The 20,815-nt window shown below is 37.6% G+C and overlaps 1 protein-coding gene across 1 annotated transcript in view; it reads left to right on the forward strand.

The window, feature by feature from the left end:
• MACROD2 (mono-ADP ribosylhydrolase 2) overlaps positions 1 to 20,815 on the forward strand; it is a 2,244,457-nt gene that overhangs the window by 1,455,075 nt on the left and 768,567 nt on the right.

Below are 20,815 nucleotides of genomic sequence, written 5' to 3' on the forward strand. Positions count from 1 at the left end.
ATGATTAGGTCATTCGCATGGATATCTTTTTGTTATACAAAGCTTTTTGTTGTAATGGGATTGCATTATGCTGTTCCCCACCCCCCCAAAAAAATCAGTTGTGATCTCATGAGAATAGTTTATAGATACTATAGATTTAAAATTTCTTTAATATAGTCTTTGGGTCATGAGTATAAAATAATAGAAAGAATTAAGCTACACGTATAAATCATTATTGTCTCTACCTACCCACCCCTTTCCCTTCACCACTAAGTAATATAAATTCCTTAAGGGCAGGGACTATTTCTTTTTTTTTTTTTCTGTGAATACATAATAAATTTGTATTGATCAGATGGTTCCAGAATATGGCATCTCTCTCAAACCAAGCTTAGTAGGTAAATCATAGTTACTTGTTCAAGGATCCAAGAGTTTAAGTGAATTGTTTATATTTATATATTATATATATAGTATATATTTATTTATATTTATATAACAGTCAGAAGCAAAATTTGAACTTCTTTCCATCTCTAATTTTAGCATTTTATCCATTACCACACATTGCCTCTCATAATACCAAGATTATGTGCATATACACACACATACATATAGATGTATATATGTATGTATGTACATACATACTGCACACTTGCGTTATATATACCTGTATATGTATGCAGATGGAGCACACATGCGTATATCTAGGTTGTAGTTTATAAAAGCAACATGCAAAGAATTGTTAATGGTCCCGTAAGATTTTAATAAACAAAAAAATATTTTTATCTTGCAGCTGATGGATTGTTTTGAATAGCAACTGCTTCATTTACAGTTGGAAGGAAAATGTTGCTACAATCACTTGTTTTCACTCGCTTAAAATTCTCTAAACATTCATCCACCTACGTTATATTTTTCTTTGCTTTCTCTCAATCCATTAATAATAATGTTTGGTGATTTTTAAGGTAAATTCGTATGTCTTGAGTTCTATGAAGGGAAAAAGAACTGCTTTTGAATATTTGGTTTTAAGAGAAATGGTTAGTGACCTCTTTGACTTTACACATGGAAACTCTTGAGGGAAGAATAAAATATGCATGAGTCCAGAAAAATACTTTGAGCTTGTTAGAAATCAGAGTTGAAATCAGTCCTTATCTTGCTTGCTGTCCAAGTTTAACAGATTTTTTTTATTTGATCTGGTACCTTGTTTTTGATAGTCCAAGAGAGAAACAATTGAAAATGTAGACTTGAATGGAAGTAAGAGAGAAAACCAGCTACAGCTGAAACAAACTTTTTCCTGTAAGGTGCTCGTATTTCTCTCATATCTTTCTTTTTCTCCCTCTTTACCTCCTGTCCTAAAAAAGTCAAAACTCATTGCAAAGGAGGCCAAACTATAGCTTCTACAAAATTGTGGCTAAAATTTCCATCCTAAATGCATAACTGTTGTGTTATGGTGAATGATGTTGTTGCTTATACAAAACATTATGTTTCTATGATTACGTTTCTCTGACAGACAAGCTAAATTTAGACAATAAACTGGATAAGAATTCAGCTTTATCTTCCCTAGAACAACAGGCTTGGGTGATGGGGGCAGAGGCAGAACAGAAACTTTGTTCTTTTTATACAGTGTTTTTTGGATACAGATTTATTGCTGGAAAGTGTTGTCTTATTATGTCAATACAAAGAAGATCATTAATCCACAACAATTAAGAACATTTATTAAAGCACCTACTTTCTTCCAGGCATTTTGATAGATAGATACTAGGTATCCTTATCATAAAAGGCATTTTTGTCAGGGCAGACTGCATATACACATACAGATATATGCAGCACATATACAAAGTGTGAAGGGTGGACCTGACCTCAGATCAGTCCCTTTTTCGTTAAAATCTAATATTATAACAAAATTAGGCGTTTGTAAATCACTATCAGTTAACAAAAGGAGGTTTGCTAAGACAGAAGCTAGCCTGTCTGACTCCATGTGGCTGGTTTTTCTTCTACTCTTGTGTGAATTAAGGAATTCAGGAAGTTGAATTAATATGGCCAGAGGCTATCAGGAAGTTGCTTCAAGGGATGTGCAATTTGAGCTTTAGAAGCCAGGGTCAATCAAATTCCATAAAAAGCTTTATTGACTTTCAGGGGAAAATTAGCCCAGCCCAGGGTAAGGGTGAACCTGGTATATAGTAGTCTTATCACACAAAGTAAATATAAAGTAACTTCATGGGAACGGATAGCAAATGGGGGCAATTGGAAAGTCCTGATTTAGGAGTTGTTACTTGAACTGGTAAAACAGCTAGATGACTCAGTGGATAAAGTGCTGGGCCTGGAGTTGTTACTACCTGAGTTTAAATCTAGCCTCAGACATTTACTAGCTGTGTGACCTTGGGCAAGTCATTTAACTTTTGTTTGCTGTAATCCACTGGAGAAGGAAATGGTGAACTACCAAATGCCAAGAAAACCCCATGGATGGTACTGTCTATGGGGTCATGAAGAATCAAATATGACTGACCAACAACATTTGGCCTAAACTTTGAAGGGAGCTTGAGAGTCCAAGAGGTGTAGAAGAGTAGGGAGTCCATTTTAGGCATGAAGGTCAGTTGGTGTAAGAGCAAAGACAGAAGAGATGGGGTGCTCTGAGGAATAGCTAGGAGGCCAGTTCAATTGGACTGAAAAATACATAAAGAAGAGTGATGTATGATGAACCTAGAAAGGTAAACTATAGCCAAGTTGTGAAGAGGTCTAACTGCCAAGCAAAGGGCTATCTATTTAGTTCTAGAAGCAATAGGGACCCATTCCCCTTGCGCAGGGAATAACTTGCTCAGACCTATGCTTTAAGGATATCACTTTGGCAGTTTTGTTTGGGATGACTTGGCCAGGAGGAATCAAGATAGGAAGAGCAGTTATGAGAACACTTCAGTGATACAGAAGAGAGTTGATGAGATGCTGAATTGTTGATCATATGAGGGGTGAAAGAGGATGGATATGAGAGATTTTCAGACAGAACTAATCAATCAACTGATTGATATGGGGTAAGGGAGAGTGAAAATTCAAGAAGGACTTACCTTGAGAACTTGGAGGACTGGATGGGTACTGGTATCCTCTGTATAAATAGGGAAATTAGGAAGAAGGGCGGATTTGTTTTGTGCATGTTAATATTGTCAGGTTTTTACCTCATTACCCCTGAAAAGCAAAATGTGATATGTAAAGAGCTTGGCATAAAATATGACTAATGAAATAGAAAACCAGGGAAACAAATTGCAGAGCAAGAGAAAAAAAGAGAAGATTAATTAAAACATAAAGAATCAGAAAGAGATAATAGCTAGGATTTTTATCATGCTTTAAGTTTTGGAAAGTACTTTACAAATATCTCATTTGATCATCAGAACAACTTCCCTAGGAGATAGGTGCTAATATTATCCCTATTCTATAGGTGAGGAAATCAAAACATACAGAGGTTAAATGACTTGCTCAGGGTCATACAGCTTGTAAATGTTCCAAATCAGATTTTAGCTCAGGTTTTTCCTGATTCCAAATCCAATACTTTATTCATTGTGATACCTAGCTGCCTTTAGATAAAAAGAATCAAATGAGCCTTAGGAAGTCAAATAGAAATCCCTAAAAAACCAAACCAAACTGCTTTCTTCTCAATGTAATATATTTTTAGGTTTCTAGTTTAGGAATAATATAATCACATCAGGAGAATTTGACTTTGTAAGTCTGATAACAGCTAGTAAAAGGAAGGTAATGTGTTCAATGGATAGGGCAGTGGAACAGTGAATCAGAGACAGAATTAGATGACCCACATTTAGTAAGACAAACAAGTGATCACTATGCTAAGCCATTATGCAGTTTCTAGTGTTGTTAAACCATAGTTATTGTAACCAAAACTTCCACTACCTCTGTGGAAACTCAAAAAGCATAGCCTACTGTAAAGACTACTAAGGATAGCAAGGGATTGAGGATGTATCATCCAAATTCTATTTGAAAAAGTATTCTCTCAAATAACGTACATTTATATAGCTTTTAAGGTTCTCGAAATGCTTTCCATGTATTTTCACATTTGTGCCTTATAAAAATCCTTTGAAGTAAGTACTGCAAGTTTTATGTTGCTAATTTAATAGATAAGGAAGCCGAAGCTTATAGAAGTTGAGTGACTTGCCATGGTGGGTCACACAGCTTGCTATTAAATGGCAGAGGTGGTATTTGAACCCAAGCCTCCCTGACTCCAAGTCCAGCACCTTTTCCACTATGTCAAACCACCTTCTTGACTAGTGGTCATCCAAACTTTTGCTGAAGGCCTTTAGTGAAAAAGGATTGGGATGTGCTTGAGCCCGCTCCCCATTGATTGATCAATATCCAGTGTAAGCATTTAAATCTTGGAAATCAGCAGATCGTGGAAATCCAGACTTTAATTATCATTTTGTTGATTGTCTAAAGTTAAAAAAGGGATGGAGAAAATGTTAATAATGAAGATTAATCTTAAACATCTGTCTTGTGTACAGTGTTTTTTTTTTCTCTGAAGAGAATGGGTTGCTAAACATTTACCAGTATATCATACATGAGTAGGAACACACATATACACATATGTGTATATATGTATGTGTATACATGCACATGTATAAATGTATGTACGCATATATTTATATATGTATATATGTGCATATATAAGTGTGTGTGTGTGTGTGTGTGTGTGTGTGTGTATGTATCCTACTATTTCACAAGATACCACTTCCCACTTTAAGATAGATAGTGTTAGGAAGTTTTCCCTCATGGCAAACCTAAATTTGCCTCTGAACCTTCTGCCCATGGCTCCTAGTTTTTTCCTCTAAGACTAAGCAGAACAAATCAGTTCCTTCTTCCACAATACTGTCATTCAAATATTTGAAATACTCAAAATATTTCTCATTAATAAATCTTTGATTGATTCTCCAGGCTAAGCATTCCTAGTTCCTTTCACTGATCCTCACATAGTGTGATCTCGAGGTCCTTCAACATCCTCTGATTGGAGGACTTGGGCATGGAGGACTTAACTCCATTCAAACCTTTCCTTTCTAGAGAGCAGAATCTGGACTTTGCTAATCACTCCACTTCCCATATGCACCTCTGCTGAGTCTCAATTAAACCGAACAAGTCATACCTCCTGGTGTACACCCCCCCCAACCCCCCAATCTCCAGCTTCCTTTTGTATGCTGTCTTTTCCCATTAGGTTAGAAACTCCTTGAGGGCAGGGACTGTCTTTCTCATTTCTGTCCCCAGCACTTAGCACAGTGCCTGGAACATAGTAGGCACTTAATAAATGTTTATATAATTGAATTAAATCTTGCTTGCCCACCTCCAAATACTTTCCAGTTTATTAATTTTTTTGGTTCACATATAGAACTGGAACTGAAAGCAATATTCTAGATTTGATCTGAACAGGAAAAATATACAGGTTTCAACTTCCTATTAGCTGTTTTTATTATATCTTTTCAGTCCAAAGATTAATCTTCTTGACAGGAAAAAAAAACAGAAAAAAATGGCCCCCATTATCATGTTTTCACATTCCCCTACAGTAGTTTCATCTCTTCTTTGATGCCTTCCCCCCACCCCCATACCAATGAAAAAAAAAACAAGACAAAACAAATACCTGCTATTAATTTTATTGACTAAAGCATTCACTTCTTTTCTTAACTCATTATACAGCTCTCCTTACACCATTCTTACTAAATGCCTTTTACATTAACAATTGATTACCTGCCCTTGTTTTCATCTTATTCATGCTTTGCTGTTGTTCACATGTTTCAGTCATGTTTGACTCTTCATGACCCCATTTGAAATTTTTTTGGCAAAGATACTGGAGTGGTTTTCCATTTCCTTCTCTGGCTCATTCTACAGAGGAGGAAATGAGGGCAAACAGGATTAAGTGACTTGCCCAGAGTCACACAGTTAGCCAGTGTCTGAGACTGGATTTGAACTTAGGTCTTTTTCTACTCCAGGCACTCTATCCACTGCACCACCTTGCTGCCCCCTTTTGTTCTTTATTTGTCTTTTAAAGTCTAATTTTGTCTATGAGTTCCTTTTGTATCTGCATCTGTCTCTTTAGATCATTCTCTCTTTTCCTCCTAATTCCAGCTATTTCTTTTGAGTCATTAGAATTTCGTTTTGTAGAGCATACCATTCCTCTTGGCCTTACTGTAAGAAAAAAAATATTCTTTCACTCACTGAGTGCTAAGTTCTTACCCAAGACCACGATTTCATGAAGTACCCAGGTCACCATACTCACTCCTCTCCCACACCTGGTCCTAAGCTACTAACCCTCCAGATTTTTCAACTGCTAAACCATCAGCCTTACCATCAAGGTGCTTCTTCCTCTGCGGCCACCTCCTCCAATTAGTGAGATCCTATCCAGGACTAGCATTTCAGGAAGTGTCCAGGTCTTTCATGCTCACTTATCTCTTGGTTCTGCTCCTGACTCTCCTTGCCACCTTGTCTCCACAGGATTACAATTCTTCCCCCTTTCCCCTCCCTTTTATATACTATCTTCTTCCATTAGAAGAAATTCTTGAGGGCAGGCTTAGGCTCTTTTTTTTCTTTTGCCCAGTATGTATTATTAGTGCTTAGTACAATGCCTGGCACATAATAAGCCCTTTAAAAATTATCTATCTATCTATCTATGTATCTATCTCTCTATCATCAAGAGGATGCTATCTATCATTTCTCTGAATCCTTTAAAATCTGCTCTGCCCATATCTGGTATGCATCCTAGTGCATATGCCTGACGCACAGTAGTTTTACTGTGTTCAGTAGACATGATATACTGACTTAATAGTCTCAGGGGAAGTCACTTTAGTCCAGTGACTTGATTTTTCTCTATGCAAAATGAGAATTAATTACATCTTCTTCATAAAAGCCGCATCAGTCTACCCAACCCATAAAACTTTTCCTACCAATGTCCAAATACTTTAAATCATAACTCTATGTTCTAATTGCAGCAAATCCCTCAGTACATGAAAGGAACTAACATTTTGCCTTATTTTTGTTCCTGAATTATAATTTCTTTGGTTAATTAGTCTTTTTATATTGTTCATTCCCTACACTTCTGTGGGTATTTCTATGCATCATTATACAGCTGAAGAATTTTGCCCTGGGGTGATCAATGTTTGCTAAATAATACCTTTTTAGTAGTTTGTAAATCTGCAAAGCCTTTTGGAAACTGTGTGGATGAAATACATCAGATTTGTAAAACAGAATTTATGCCCTAAATATTTCCCTTCAAAGAACCATTTGCATTTACCTTTGCATCTTACCTCCCTCTGTTACCACCTTAATCCAGACCCTTATTACATCATGCTTAGATTATTACAGTATTCTCTATCTTGTCCCCCTAACTCTACTTTCTCTTCCCCTTTTTTACATTTGGGATTGTCTCTGTCATAGTCATCATACTACCATACCCCTTTCATTAGTCCTGTCCAAAAAGTGAGGAAGTTATTGACATGAACGGTACTTCATCGTTTCCAAAGTTCTTAAGAGAGACCTTGAGTGTCCTTGCATCACTTCTTCTGACCACCATGTGAATACTTTCCCTGTATGAGTGTTCCATAAAATAGTCTTTTGGGCAAGCTTACATTTTATATTTGAACAACATGGCCAACCTATTGGAGCTGCACTCTCTGAAGCAGAGTTTGAATGCTTGGCAGTTTAGTTTTAGAAAGGACATTAGTGTCTGGCACTTTATCCTGTCAGGTGATCTTCAGAATCTTCCTAAAACAATCAAATGGAAGCAATTGAGTTTCCTGGCATAATGTTGGCATGTCCAGGTTTCACAGGCATACAACAATGAGGTCAGCACAATGGCCTTCAGTTTGGTAGTCAGTCTAATACCTTTTCTCCCTACATTTTCCTCTGGAGCCTCCCAAACACTGAGCTAGTTCTGGCTGTATGATGTGGGAGACACTGGCACACAACTGCTCAGTGTGGTGTGCCCACATCAGAGAAGGTGTTGTGCTCTGTGAGAAAAACAGAATTGAAACAGCTCAAAGGAAATGCAGGATGCGCAAATTTAGAGTATCCACCCCACATGTCCATACGGACTATTTGTGCCCAGCCTGTGGTAGAGCATTCCAAATTTGTCTGATCAGCCACAGTCGGACACACTGAAACTTTACTCTAGCATAGTGATGTCATTTTGGTCCTCTTCGAGAATGGAGGACAACAACCAACCAACCAACCAACTTCGCCATTTACAAATGCTTTCCTTAAAGCAACTCTGTCAGCTAAACAATGCATGTATTATTATCCTCATTTTGCAGATGAGAAATTTTCTCAGGTATGAAAATGAAATACTTAGAATGGCACCTGTAAGAATCAAGATTTGAACCCTGATAATGTCCTGACTTCAAGCTCATTTTTCTTTCCATTATAGCACACTACCCTTATAACTGCCATTTAAAATATTTATAAAATTGTTAAGCTTGACAAAGCATTTTATATACATCACCCAATTTGTTCCTCACAACAAAACTGTGAATGTAGGTATTAAATACACTCATTTTACAGCTGAAAAACTGAGATTTTGACATGTTATGTGTTTGTATCTGCGTATTCTAATAAATGTGGGTGGGAAGATTTAAAATATATATTTTATTGTGAATTTAAACACCAAAAACAAGGGCATTTCCATATATATAGCATAACAGAAAAAGAGAATTGTATATGAAACCACAATTTTCTATTTCATGCTGGTATGATTTTTCTAAAAGCGCATTACAAATATCAATTGCTTTCAAAATTATCCTGCTTGTCTATGCTTCCTCCAATATTTCCTTTTTTATGTTTTAAAAAAAATGTGTCCATGCCCCTTTTTTTTTGCTATCAATATTGCTACCCACCCTCCTTAAAAACAAAGAAAATAAAAACTCTTTTAACAAATAAGCATAGTCAAACAAAACAAATCCACAAAGTGACGATATCCAAAAAAAGTGTCTCTTTCTGATCCCTGAGTCCATTACCTCTCCTTCAGGAGGAGGGGATCATGCTTCATCCATCATTGGTCCTCTGGAGACACAGTTGGTCATTGATTCGATCAGAGTTCTTAAGGCTTTTAGTGGTCATTTATATTGTGGTCATTGTATAGATTAATTTTCTTGTTCTGCTCACTTCACTCTGCATCAGATCATACTTTCCAGGATTCTATGACATCATTTTCATCCATGTTTATAATATGGTAACATTCCATCATATTCATATTCTACAGTTTCTTAACCTGTTCCCTAAGTTGATGGACATTCTCTTTACATTGCTAGGAGGCAGGATATCTACCCAGATCCCTGCTGCCTTTTGTGACTGCTCCTGTTCATTTTGACACTTAGGATATAATTTCCATTGTTGTATTTCTTTTTGCATTTCCCCAGTTAGATTATAAGCCCTTTGAAGACACGGACTCGAAGTCAAGCTTCCTTTACCTAGTAATTAATTCTTGATGAATATGATTGTTTTTGTTAGTATAGGTTGCTGCCAGATCAAAACTGCTAAAGATTTATTTGATTAATTGACTGATTCTGAAATCCAGGCCAGAAATCCAGATGAATTTGTTCTGTTTCTGCCACCAATATGGCCTGTCTTATCTACTGCTAATTTCTCAGATGGCTATCCTCTCTTTTAGCACTGATTATGCCTCTTCTATAATGAGAAGACAGAACTCATTGGAAAAGACCGTGATGTCGGGAAAGATTGAAGGCAAAAGGAAAAAGGGACATCAGAGGATGAGATGGATAGATAGCATCAGAGAAGCAATGAACATGAGCTTAGATAGACTTTGGGAGATAGTGGAGAATAAAACGGCCTGGTGTGCTATATAATCTATGAGGTCATGAAGAATCAGACATGACTGAACAACTGTCGATGCCCTAACATGGGCAGTGACAACAACAATGCCCTTTGCAACTTTGCTTTTTAACACTGTTTCTGCTAGATTAGAATATAAAGCAATTCTATCAATCTTAGTGCTTTAGGTAATGAAGAACTCAAAGAACCCCATGGTGATTTGTTATAGTGCAGTGGAAAGAGTACTGGCTTTTGAGTTGGATGAACCAGGTTTGAACCCCAGGTCTGACACTTCTTCCCTCTGTCATCTTGGACAAATCACTTTGTTTGTTTATTTATTTGGTTTTCTTTCTTCCTTTCCTTCCTTCCTCCTTCCCTTCCTTCCTTCCTTCTTTCTTTCTTTTTCTTTCTTTCTTTCTTCTTTCCTTCCTTCCTTCCTTCCTTCCTTCCTTCCTTCCTTCCTTCCTTCCTTCCTTCCTTTCTTTCTTTTTCTTTCTTTCTTTCTTACTTTCTTTCTTTCTTTTTTCTTTTTCTTCTTTCCTTCCTTCTTTCCTTCCTTCCTTCCTTTCTTTCTCTGTCTATCTGTCTGTTTGTTTGTTTGTTTATTTATTTATTTTTGGAGCAGGTAAGGCAGGCCAATTGGGGTTAAGTGACTTGCCCAGAGACACACAGCTAGTAAGTGTCTGAGGCATACTTTGAATTCAGATCCTCCTGCCTCCTCCAGGGCCGGTGCTCAACTCACTGTGTCACCTGGGCAAATCACTTTGGCCATTAGTTTTCTCCTCTATAAAATAAGAGGGAACTTTAAAGTTCTTTCCAGCTATGATTCTATGATCAGGTAATTTCAATGATGCGGCAGTCACATGGAATGGAAATACTTCTTTCTAAAGTCACCACTAATACCCCAACATCCCATGAACATGACATCCAAACTGGTATAATGGATGCCTGTAACAGGAATCATCCATGCCCATTTCCTCCCACTTTTGTCTGCGCTTTGACAGTATTTAGGACAATTCTGACAAAATATTCCATCCCTATATTGGGAACCAGAACCCACTATGCTTTTTTGAGCCTTGATGGAATAGTATCCACTGTTTGACTCCTCTAGATTTAAGAGATGCTTTAGGGCTATGCCCCCAGCTCCTTTGAAGTTCACCCTGAACAAAAACCAGACTTCCCGATCCCAGCTGCCAAACTGCCAGAGTTTGGATGGCTACTCCAGCCTGATGCTTCCATGATGGTTCTATACTTCATGAGACCACCTGCTTATATTCAGGATGAAAAGAGACTTTGGATAAAAATATGAAAGTAAAGCTTGTGTTACTTTGGGGAAAACAGATCCAGATGAGGTTTGTAAAGGCGCAGAAATCACCAGATACCCATTAAAAGTTTGAATCAACTTCTACAGTCATCTTAAATGGACAGATTTGTACTTCCCTAATGGACATTTCAGATATGGTACATGCCTTCTGCCCTTGGACATATGTGTGTTAATACATTTAACCAGAAGGCCAGACATGATACATGCCAATGGAATTTTTACTGAGAAGTGAAAAGCAAAGTAATTGTAGTCCATTTTATGAGAGCTGATATAGTTAATAGAAACTAAGTCCAGAAGGAAACATGGTTCCCTAGAGTAAGGGAAAGTGGGAAAAATAACCTTGTCTGTACAAAATCTAGAATTCAACTTCCCAGGTAATATGTTTTGTTTGAAGCACAGAAGGAATTTGAGACACTGATTTGTTGGCTGGAAATCTGAAGGAAAATTTAAGTGTAGCCTAACGTAGCTGTGGGAATTTATATATTTATTCATTATTTCTCTGTTATCAATGTATAAGGATCAGAACATATTTCCTTCAAATCACCCTGGCTTCCTTGTCTTTCTATCCAAAGCTGCCAGACTTCAGTCTCCTAATTGAATCCCTCATTTGCATTTCAATCCTTCTCTTCAGTTCTGACTAGCAAAAAAAAAAAAAGAGAGAAGTTCTGTTTTTATTAATCATATACGTTTTTGGCAAATGTTTTTATCACTACATCTGTCCAAAATCACAGACATGACTTGGGGGGAAAAAAGAGGGCATTTTCCAATGGTGATGCCAAGAGAAATGCTTGCTGTCAGATTTTAAATGCTGACAGATTTTAAAAGGTGTGACAGTCATTGCTGTACAAATCTGAGCTTGCCAGCATAGTTATCTTATGTAATATCTTTGGGAACCAGAGCAAAACAGAAAAAGATGTATACCGCTCACTTCCTTGTTTGAGGAGGTTTTGTTTCCCTTTTATTCTCTTTTCTTTCCCCCTTGATATTTCCAATTGCTGGGCAAACTTCCTTTGAAGTAGCCAATCAAAATGAGATGATTATGTTTCTTTTCTTCCTCTTCTCCCATTTGAAATTTCCTTTCTTCTCTGAGAGTGGTGGTTTTTTACCCAGGTCACAATATTTCCACTGTAATATAGTCATTATTTTTCTGGCAATCTCAACTCCAACACATACTGTCTGTACGACTATGATCAAGCCATTTAATTTCTCAGTGCCTTAGGCAACTTTGTAAGATGTTAAGTTGCTAAGTAGTTACTCATCAACTTTACCTACAGAAATTAAATCACAGATTTGTATCCAAAAAATATCTTGGTTGTCATCTTAGAATTAACCTAACTTATTTTCTTTATGTATATTGTTTTGCAGCAAAATTTGTCCCAACTGCATCACCTTCAAATAATATTTATGGTGTTTTCGTGCATACACAACTGAAGTTTGAGCTAGTAGTTTGTCATCAAATCCCTTCCCTTCTTGAAGATAACTGAATAAATAACACAGATTGGGGGGTAGCATAAAAAAACTGAGCATGTATGAATGAAGCATAATGGGCATGATCACTTGCTCTCTTGAAACTAGATGGACCACTAGGCAAGAAGAATGACAATGGCTAATCAAAGAGAGAGATGCTACCTCCTTTTAAAAACACTAGTCTCCAGTAGGGAGGCAAAAGTTCTCTGGTTAGTTTGGCTTGTGAAATGAAATGAGAATCAACCAGCAGGATACAAGTAGGGCACCTAGCCAAAACTCAGCAAGACTCAGACTTGACTTTCTTGTATTGTTGATGCTGAGGGCCCTGGTGTCAGTTTCCTTTCTACTTATTCCAGTCTGAAAAAATTCTAGAACTTAATTATTGGAGAATTAGCTACTTATAAAAGCAGTACAGATCAAAACTTTTCCACCTCTTTTGAGGTCTGGGTGATTTCTCAAATACTAGTACTCCAGAATAACATGAAATGGCTTAGATAAAAGATGCTACTCTTTAGCTGCCGCGTTTACTTCAGACCATCAAATATAATAATGCTTTTGGTACTGGAAATGGAATGGCAATCTATTTTCCAGTGGTACCACTCTGAGACCCTATGGTAATCCTCTGCTTCTACTGAATTGCTGCTGATATTTTTGGGAGGAAATCATACAACATTATTGACTGGGTCTACTGCAAATGTATGTTATAGAATCTCAACTGGACCTTCAATGATGCGTATCAGTACTTTTAATCTTCTTGAAATTGACTCTGTACTACATCCTCTGTGCGCATCTGTTCCAAATTTTTTCCTCCTATCTCAAACTGCCTCCACAGCATACTTCCTTTCTCTTCTCACCAAAAGACTTATACTAAATTCCCCTGAAAAAAATTAAGTTATTAGGAGAAACCTCTCCTTTCTCATCTTCTATACTTCAAATCCCCTCAATATCACCTCCAACCTGCACACAGAAACACTCCTCCTTTGCTCTAGTTTCCCAATCAGAGTTGGTTCTCTTTGCCAACACCAATCCTCCTACTTGTATCCTAGACACTGTACCCTTTTGATCTCTTTCACCAGTGTCTTTTCCATCACATCCTCTTTCCCTTTAATTTTCAGTCCATCCTCATCAGCTATGTGGCACAGTAGATAAAGTGCTTGGCCTGGAGTCAGAAAGACATGAGTTCAAATTTGTCACCAGATACTTAATAGGTATATAACCCTAGGCAAATCATTTGACCTTTATCTCCCTCTGTCTCCTCAACAATATAATCGCACAGGGTTATGAGTCTGAAAAGATGTGTGTGTGTGTGTGTGTGTGTGTGTGTGTGTGTGTGTCCTTAATAGAGTGCCTGGCACACAGTAGGTGCTTAACAAATGCTTGTTTACTCCCCCCGCCCTCGTATCTGATGGCACCTTATTTTCTGCTTTAAAGTTTGCAGAGAACTGCCCCACCATAAGAACAATAACAACAACCTTCATTTAATCTTATCACTCTATACTTATCCCTTTTATAGCCAAACTCCTGGAAAAAGCTGTTTAAATTTTATTGCCTGAAATTTCTCATTTCACACCTACTCCTAGATGCCTGACAATTAAGATTTTGACCTAATCAGTCAACTTAAACTGCTCCCTCCAGGGTAGACAATGATCTATTAATTGATAAAACCAAGACCCTTTTCATATTCCAAATCTATCTTGTCCTCCCTACAGAATTTGATACTGCTGACCATCCTCTCCTTTTGAACACTCTCTATTCCCTGGTCCTCTCTCCTAGCCCTTGCTCTACCTACCTGGGCACTCATTCTGAGCTTCTTTTGTTGTATCCTTGTCCCATCACTTTTGACTGAGTGTGTACCACTGGGCTCTGTCCTCTTCCTACTCTTTTCTCTCTGTCTGATCTCATCCACATCCGTGGGTTGAACTATTATTTCATTGCAGACAGCTCTCAGGTTTATATATCTAGCTCTAGTCTGTCTTGTGAATTCCTCTCCCAAACCACCAATTGCCATCTGTGTCCCAAAAGTGTCTAAAATGGAAAATACCATCTTTCCTTGACAAAATCCCCTTCTTTTCTTAATTTCCTTATTTCCGTTGAAGTCACCACCATCTTTTCAGGTTTAACATCATGCATTTGTGACTCCCTAACTCATCAGTTCCAGTGGCTGAATCTTGTCAATAATGCTTTTAACCTATGTCATTTATCCATCCCTTTCTCTCCACTTAGGGGCCAGCACTCTAGTACAGGCTCTTATGACTTCACTTGGATTATTGCAAAAGTTTTATAATAGGTCTCCCTTCCTCCAGCCTATTCTCTCTCCTCCATACTCCACATAGCTACCAAAATTACATCCTTGAAGTTGAAGACCAGCTAAGTCACTACCCTATACAAGAAGCATGATTGGTTCTCTAAGAAGACTAAGATTAAACACAGACCACTCTGTTTGGCTTTTAAAGCACTGTAGAATTTGACTTGACAGAATTGACACCATACCCTCTGATTTCTTTCAGTAGATTGCCCCTTCCATCATTCCCTCTTTCCCTCCCCTAATTTTCATTTCATCCTTATCAGCTACATGGCACACTGGATAGAGCACTTGACATGGGGTCAGAAAGACTTGAGTTCAAATATGGCCCCAGACACATGATAGGTGTATGACCCTGGGAAAGTCATTTAATCCAACATTCTAGGCTTATTATATATTTGTCTCCACACCATGCTCTAGTCAAAATATCTTACTTATTGTTCTTTATACCTGGTGTTTCATCTCCTACCTATTTACTTTTGTACAGGCTCTTATCCATGCCTGGAATGTCCTTCTTCCTCACCCCTGCCCAATAGAAACCCTACCTTCCTTCAAAACTCAGCTCAAGTGCTTCTTCATATAGGACCCTCTATCCTACAACTTCACCCCCAAGACTGCTTTGAATACATTTTGTATTTATTTGTCTATGTACTTGTTCTGTGCCTCAAGAAAAAAAAATGATACAAACTCCTTAAAAGCAAAGATTATCTAATTTTTATTTTGGTGTCCCTACTGAATAGTACGGTGCCAGGTGCCGTAAGTACGATAGAATGAATGCAGAGCTGCTCACTGAATGAATGAATGAGTGAACAGATGTGTTTACTCATAGAAGTATTTTTAAAGCTTTTGATAAAACAACAGCACTGTTTCCTCAGAATTTTACATAGACAGACCAGTTTGATTTCTAAGTTTCCAAGTTTGGGAATCTTGGTACGTAACATGGAGAAATCTTACCTCACTTTATGAAATGAAGAAGAACTTGCAGAAGCATTCTCAGAAAAGTTGCTTGTAAACACCCAGAACAATGTTGGTCCTTAGTTGCATCTCCAAAACATGTGCTTTCTTGTCCCGCTGATTGATTACTTAATGACTTTGCTTTTGCCCTTGCTGCATGTAAACACTAGTGTCTCAAGGCCAACCTTAAATAAATATTTTCAGTTCTTGTTAGAAAGTATATCAAAAGTGATTTTGTTTATAGCTGCTGGAGAAGCAAAGTATTTTTTTCACTCTCTCAGATAACACTTTTCATTTTGTGCTCTTTCAAGTCAGTGTCCTGTATTTACTCATTCATTCAACAAACATTAATTTACCAATCACTATGTGCTCTTTCAAGTCAATGTGCTGTATTTACTTGTGTGCCAAGCACTGTGCTAAGAGCTGGGTAAATAACAACAAAACCAAAGTCCCTGCCCTAAGCAAGCTTACATTCTAGTGGGGGTGGAGAGGAAGGGCACTAATACAGATAAGGAAATTTAAAAAAAATATAGAAAATAAATCCCACACCATTGTTGGAGGCCACTAGCTATTGAGGAACACACTAGCAACTGAAAGCTTAGAATGAGTCTGTGTAGAAGGTGTCACAGGAGCTGAACCTTGAAGGAAGCTAGGGGTTCTGTGAGTCAGAAGGGAAGAGGGAATGCATTATAGGCATAAGGAATAAATATCCTGTGCAAAGAATGGAGAAAGGAGATGGAGGAGACAAGATTCAAAAGTCATGTAATAGGGAACTTTAAATATGTGGTCTGGCTGGAGGATGGAATGTATGAAGAAGAGGAATGTACAGTAAACTTGGAAAGCTAAGCTGGAGCCAGATTATGAAGGATTTAGTGCTTAACAGAGGAAATTTTATTCCTGATGTTTGTAAAAATCCATATGAATTAAAAGGAACAATTATTAATCTTTATGGGCTACTCATGAGTGCTTTAATTTCATCATAGTAACATATATAAACCCTGGGGTGATCAAAAATACATTGTTGATTGGCCTGGGTTCAGGAAGTCCTGAGTTCAAATTTGAACTAAGACACTTCCTAGCTGTGTGACCCTGGGCAAGTCACTTAACCTCAGTCTGCCTCAGTTTCCTCATCTGTAAAATAAGGGTAATAATAGCACCTACTTCCCAAAGTTGTTATAAGGATAAAATGAGATAATATTTGTAAAAACACTTACATGTTGTTTTATTATCATTAGTAGTAGTAGTATTAGTATGTAGTAGTAGTAGTATGGCATCAGTGACCAGTGGAAATAAGAGGGTCTGGATTCCAAATCTGGCTCTGTCATTTGTACTGTGTCACTTTGGACAATTTACTTAACCTTTCTGGGCTTTGGTTTCACTGTCTGTAAAATAAAGGGGTTGGGCTAGATGTCGACTAAGGCCCTTTCTAATCCTAAATCTATAATTCTATGAATAACCTGTTAATCAGTTTTCCCGTTCACCTCTAATATCTTCATAAATTTATACCATTTTAAAATGGCTTTTAGAATCACAGGATTATTGATATAGACATGGAAAAAGAAAACTTTAGAGATCATCTAATTTAACTGACTCATTTTACATTTGGGGAAACCAAAGTTCAGAGACTAAGTAGCCTGCCCAAGGTCACACAGATAGCAAATACCAGCAGTAGGACCTCTTCTCTTGGTTTGTCCCAAAGTTTCATGCCTTCTTTAGGATTCTACACATTCATCCTTTTCCTTCATTGGTTTTTCTGTTTACTGTTCTCCATTCTCCTTTATCTATATATTTATTTCTTCCTATTAGATGCTCTTTAAGAATATTGGAAAGGGAGTCTGGAAAGGAGTTTACTAAGACATGTATGGATGTTTATGTTTTCATCTGATCTTAGTCTTCTTGGACAATAGTGCCCAAGAAGGAAGGAAACTGACTTCCTTCCCTTGATAGATCCTTGTGAACTTAGGATGAACTGCCACACCTAGATCTATCCACATCCTCTCTTCCACCAGTCCCGTGGAAGAGTTTGATTGATGAATGGGAAAAAAAAAAACTAAACTAAACTGAATATGCCTCTCATACAGCCCATTTCAGATTCAATGAAAAGAGTCTGAAATAAAAAGACGAGGTTTGGAAGAAATGAAAGGGGCTTTACATATATAGAAATTGTTTTGTTTTTTTAAAACATTCAAGGGACTATTAAATTCAATGGAATCTCATATTGACCAGTTCCAATATTTGAGACCCATAGGCACAGGCATTTTCAAGCAATCAGTTAAAAATTTTCCTACAAAAGATAGGCCAAAATGTGGTTTGAAGCAAAGAGCTTTTACCCCTGCAAAGAGGAGCACTTGGCTAGATGATTCCTAAGTTCTTTTCTAGCTTAAATACTCAGATCCATAACTAAAGAATCTCCTGATTGGATCAGGCTTGACTGAAACACATGAGGATTTAGATCCACCTTAGAAATGTAGACACTCTATGGCTGGTTGACTTGTTTCTTTTGATTCTTGACTTGCTGCTCAGCAAAATTTCCCCTTGCTACCCTCTTTAATAAAGTGTCTTTGCTTTTGTCACCAACACAACAAAACTCACTTTCTTATTACTCTCTTATCTTTAATTGTTTCATTTTAGGGCGTTCATTTCCAGGTCCTTAAAGTGTTCCACATTTAATAAGTTGAAACTCTATTTATGCAAGCAAAATAGTTGACAATTTTTAACTAACAGTATCTCTTTTTGTCAGACGTAGTTTTTTTTTTAACAATTTATTTGCTTACAGGCCATGTCAAAAGAGTTATATTAAGTCTATAAAATTCCATTTCTTTTAAAGAATGGCTCTGTAGTTAAGAATTCAAAATATTCGTCTTCAATAGGTTTGTCTAAAACATGAATTTAAAAGGACTGTGCATGGTTTTCCTCATTTTACACTTAGTGTCACTTTCAAAAGTGTGTGGGACAAGGCATGGATAATCCAGCTGTAACTTTGCTTTAAGCCAAGAGGAAATATAAGAAACAGGATTTGCACAAAAGCAAAATGGGGGAAGGAAAAGTCCACTGTCTTAAAAAAAAATTCACAAAATGATCCCTTTAAATATCAAACATTCTGAGTACATCTAAAATCTGATTCTGAAGTCATGAACTCTCCTCTAATCATTCCTCCTTCCAGACTTCTGTATTCACTATCAAGTATGCCTGCATCTTCTCAGTCCCCCGTCCTTCTAATCTAGATGTCATTTCTGACTCTTTACTCTCCCTCATTCCTCATATCTAATCTGTTGCCAAGAGCTGCTGATTTGAGCCTTTGCAACATTCCTCACATGTACCCCTTTCTTTGACACTTCCATCACCCTGGTGCAGGTCTTCATCACCTTACACCTGGAATGTTGTAATAGCCTGCTGGTTCTACATTCCTCAAGTCTCTCTTCATTTCATTCCATCTTCCCCATAGCTAGTGACTTTCGCAAAGCACTAGTCTGACCACGTCACTCTTTCCGTTCTCCCCAATTCAATAAATACCACTGATTCCCTATTATTTTCAGGATTAAATACAGCTTTTTTTCCCTTTGGAACTTCATAGCCTGCCCTCTTTCTGACATTTCCAAACTTCTTACATTTTACTCTCCTCCAATTACTATGGTCCAGTGACAACGGACTCCTTGTTGTTCCTTGGACAAGATGCCCCATCTTCTGACTTTGCATTTTTGCTGGCTGTCTCCAACACCTAAAATTCTTTCCCTCTTCATCTTTGACTACGGGCTTCCCTGGTTTCCTTGAAGTATTTGCTAAAATTCAATTTTATTCAATAAGCCTTTCCTGGCCCCCTTAAAGTTAGTACTTTCCCCCTGAGATTATCTCCAAGTTATCCTACATCTTTCTTGTTTGTACATGTTTGTTTCTATGTTGTCTCTCCATTAGATTGTGAGCTATTTGAGGGCTGGGGCTGTTTTTGCTTTTGTTTGTATCCCCGGCCCTTCAAATGGTGCCTGGAACCGAGTAAGAACTTAGTAAATATTTGTTAACTTGACTATTCACATACAAACTTTGAGGACTCTGTCCCTGAAACTTTGGGATCTGCTAGGTTAGTCAGTCATTCAGTCAGTCAGTCAACAGTCAGCTATTAAGTACCTATTATGTGCCAGGTGCTATGCTAAGAACTGCAGCTTACAAAGGCAAAAAAAAAATCACTGCCCTCAAAGACTCACAATCTAATGGGGGAGACAAAAAGCAAAACAATATGTACAAACAAACTATGTAGAGGATACATAGCAAATAAATAATGGAGAGAGGGCACTAGAATTAAGAGAGATTGGGAAAGGCTTCCTATAGAGGGTTGCATTTTAATTGAGACTTAAATGAAGCCAGAGAAGCCAGGAAGTGGAGATGAGGAGAAAGATCATTGTAGGTATGAGAGACAGTCAGAGAAAATTCCTGGAGTCAAGAGATATAATGTCTTACTCATGGAACATCAAGGAGGTCAATGTCACTGGATCAAAGGGTATGTTGGAGTGGGGCATAAAGTGTAAGAAGAATGAAAGTGTTTGGATGGTGATAGGTTATGAAGCACATTGAACATCAAAGATAGGATTTTCTATTTGGAAGTGATAGGGAGACACTGTAGTTTTGAATATGAGGGTGATATAATGGGATCTGCAATTTAGGAAAATCACTTTGGCAACTGAATGGAATGGGGATAGACTTGAGGCAAGGGATTCACCAGCAGGCTATTGCAAAGTCCAGATATGAGATGATAGGGCCTTCACCATGATGGTGGTAACATTAGAAGAGAGAAGGGGATAAATTCAAGAGATGATGCAAAGGTGAAACTGACAAGTCTTGGCAATATCTTGAATATTAGGGTGGGCAGGGTAAAATATGGTGAGGAATCCAGGATAAATCCTACATTGGGAGCTTGAGGGACTGGAAAGATGGAGGTGCCCTTAGCAACAATAGGGAAGTTTGGAAGGGGAGAGGGTTTAGCAAGAAAATTAATTAGCTTAATT

Source organism: Trichosurus vulpecula, chromosome 3 (assembly GCF_011100635.1).
Source record: "Trichosurus vulpecula isolate mTriVul1 chromosome 3, mTriVul1.pri, whole genome shotgun sequence".
NCBI lineage: Eukaryota > Metazoa > Chordata > Mammalia > Diprotodontia > Phalangeridae > Trichosurus > Trichosurus vulpecula.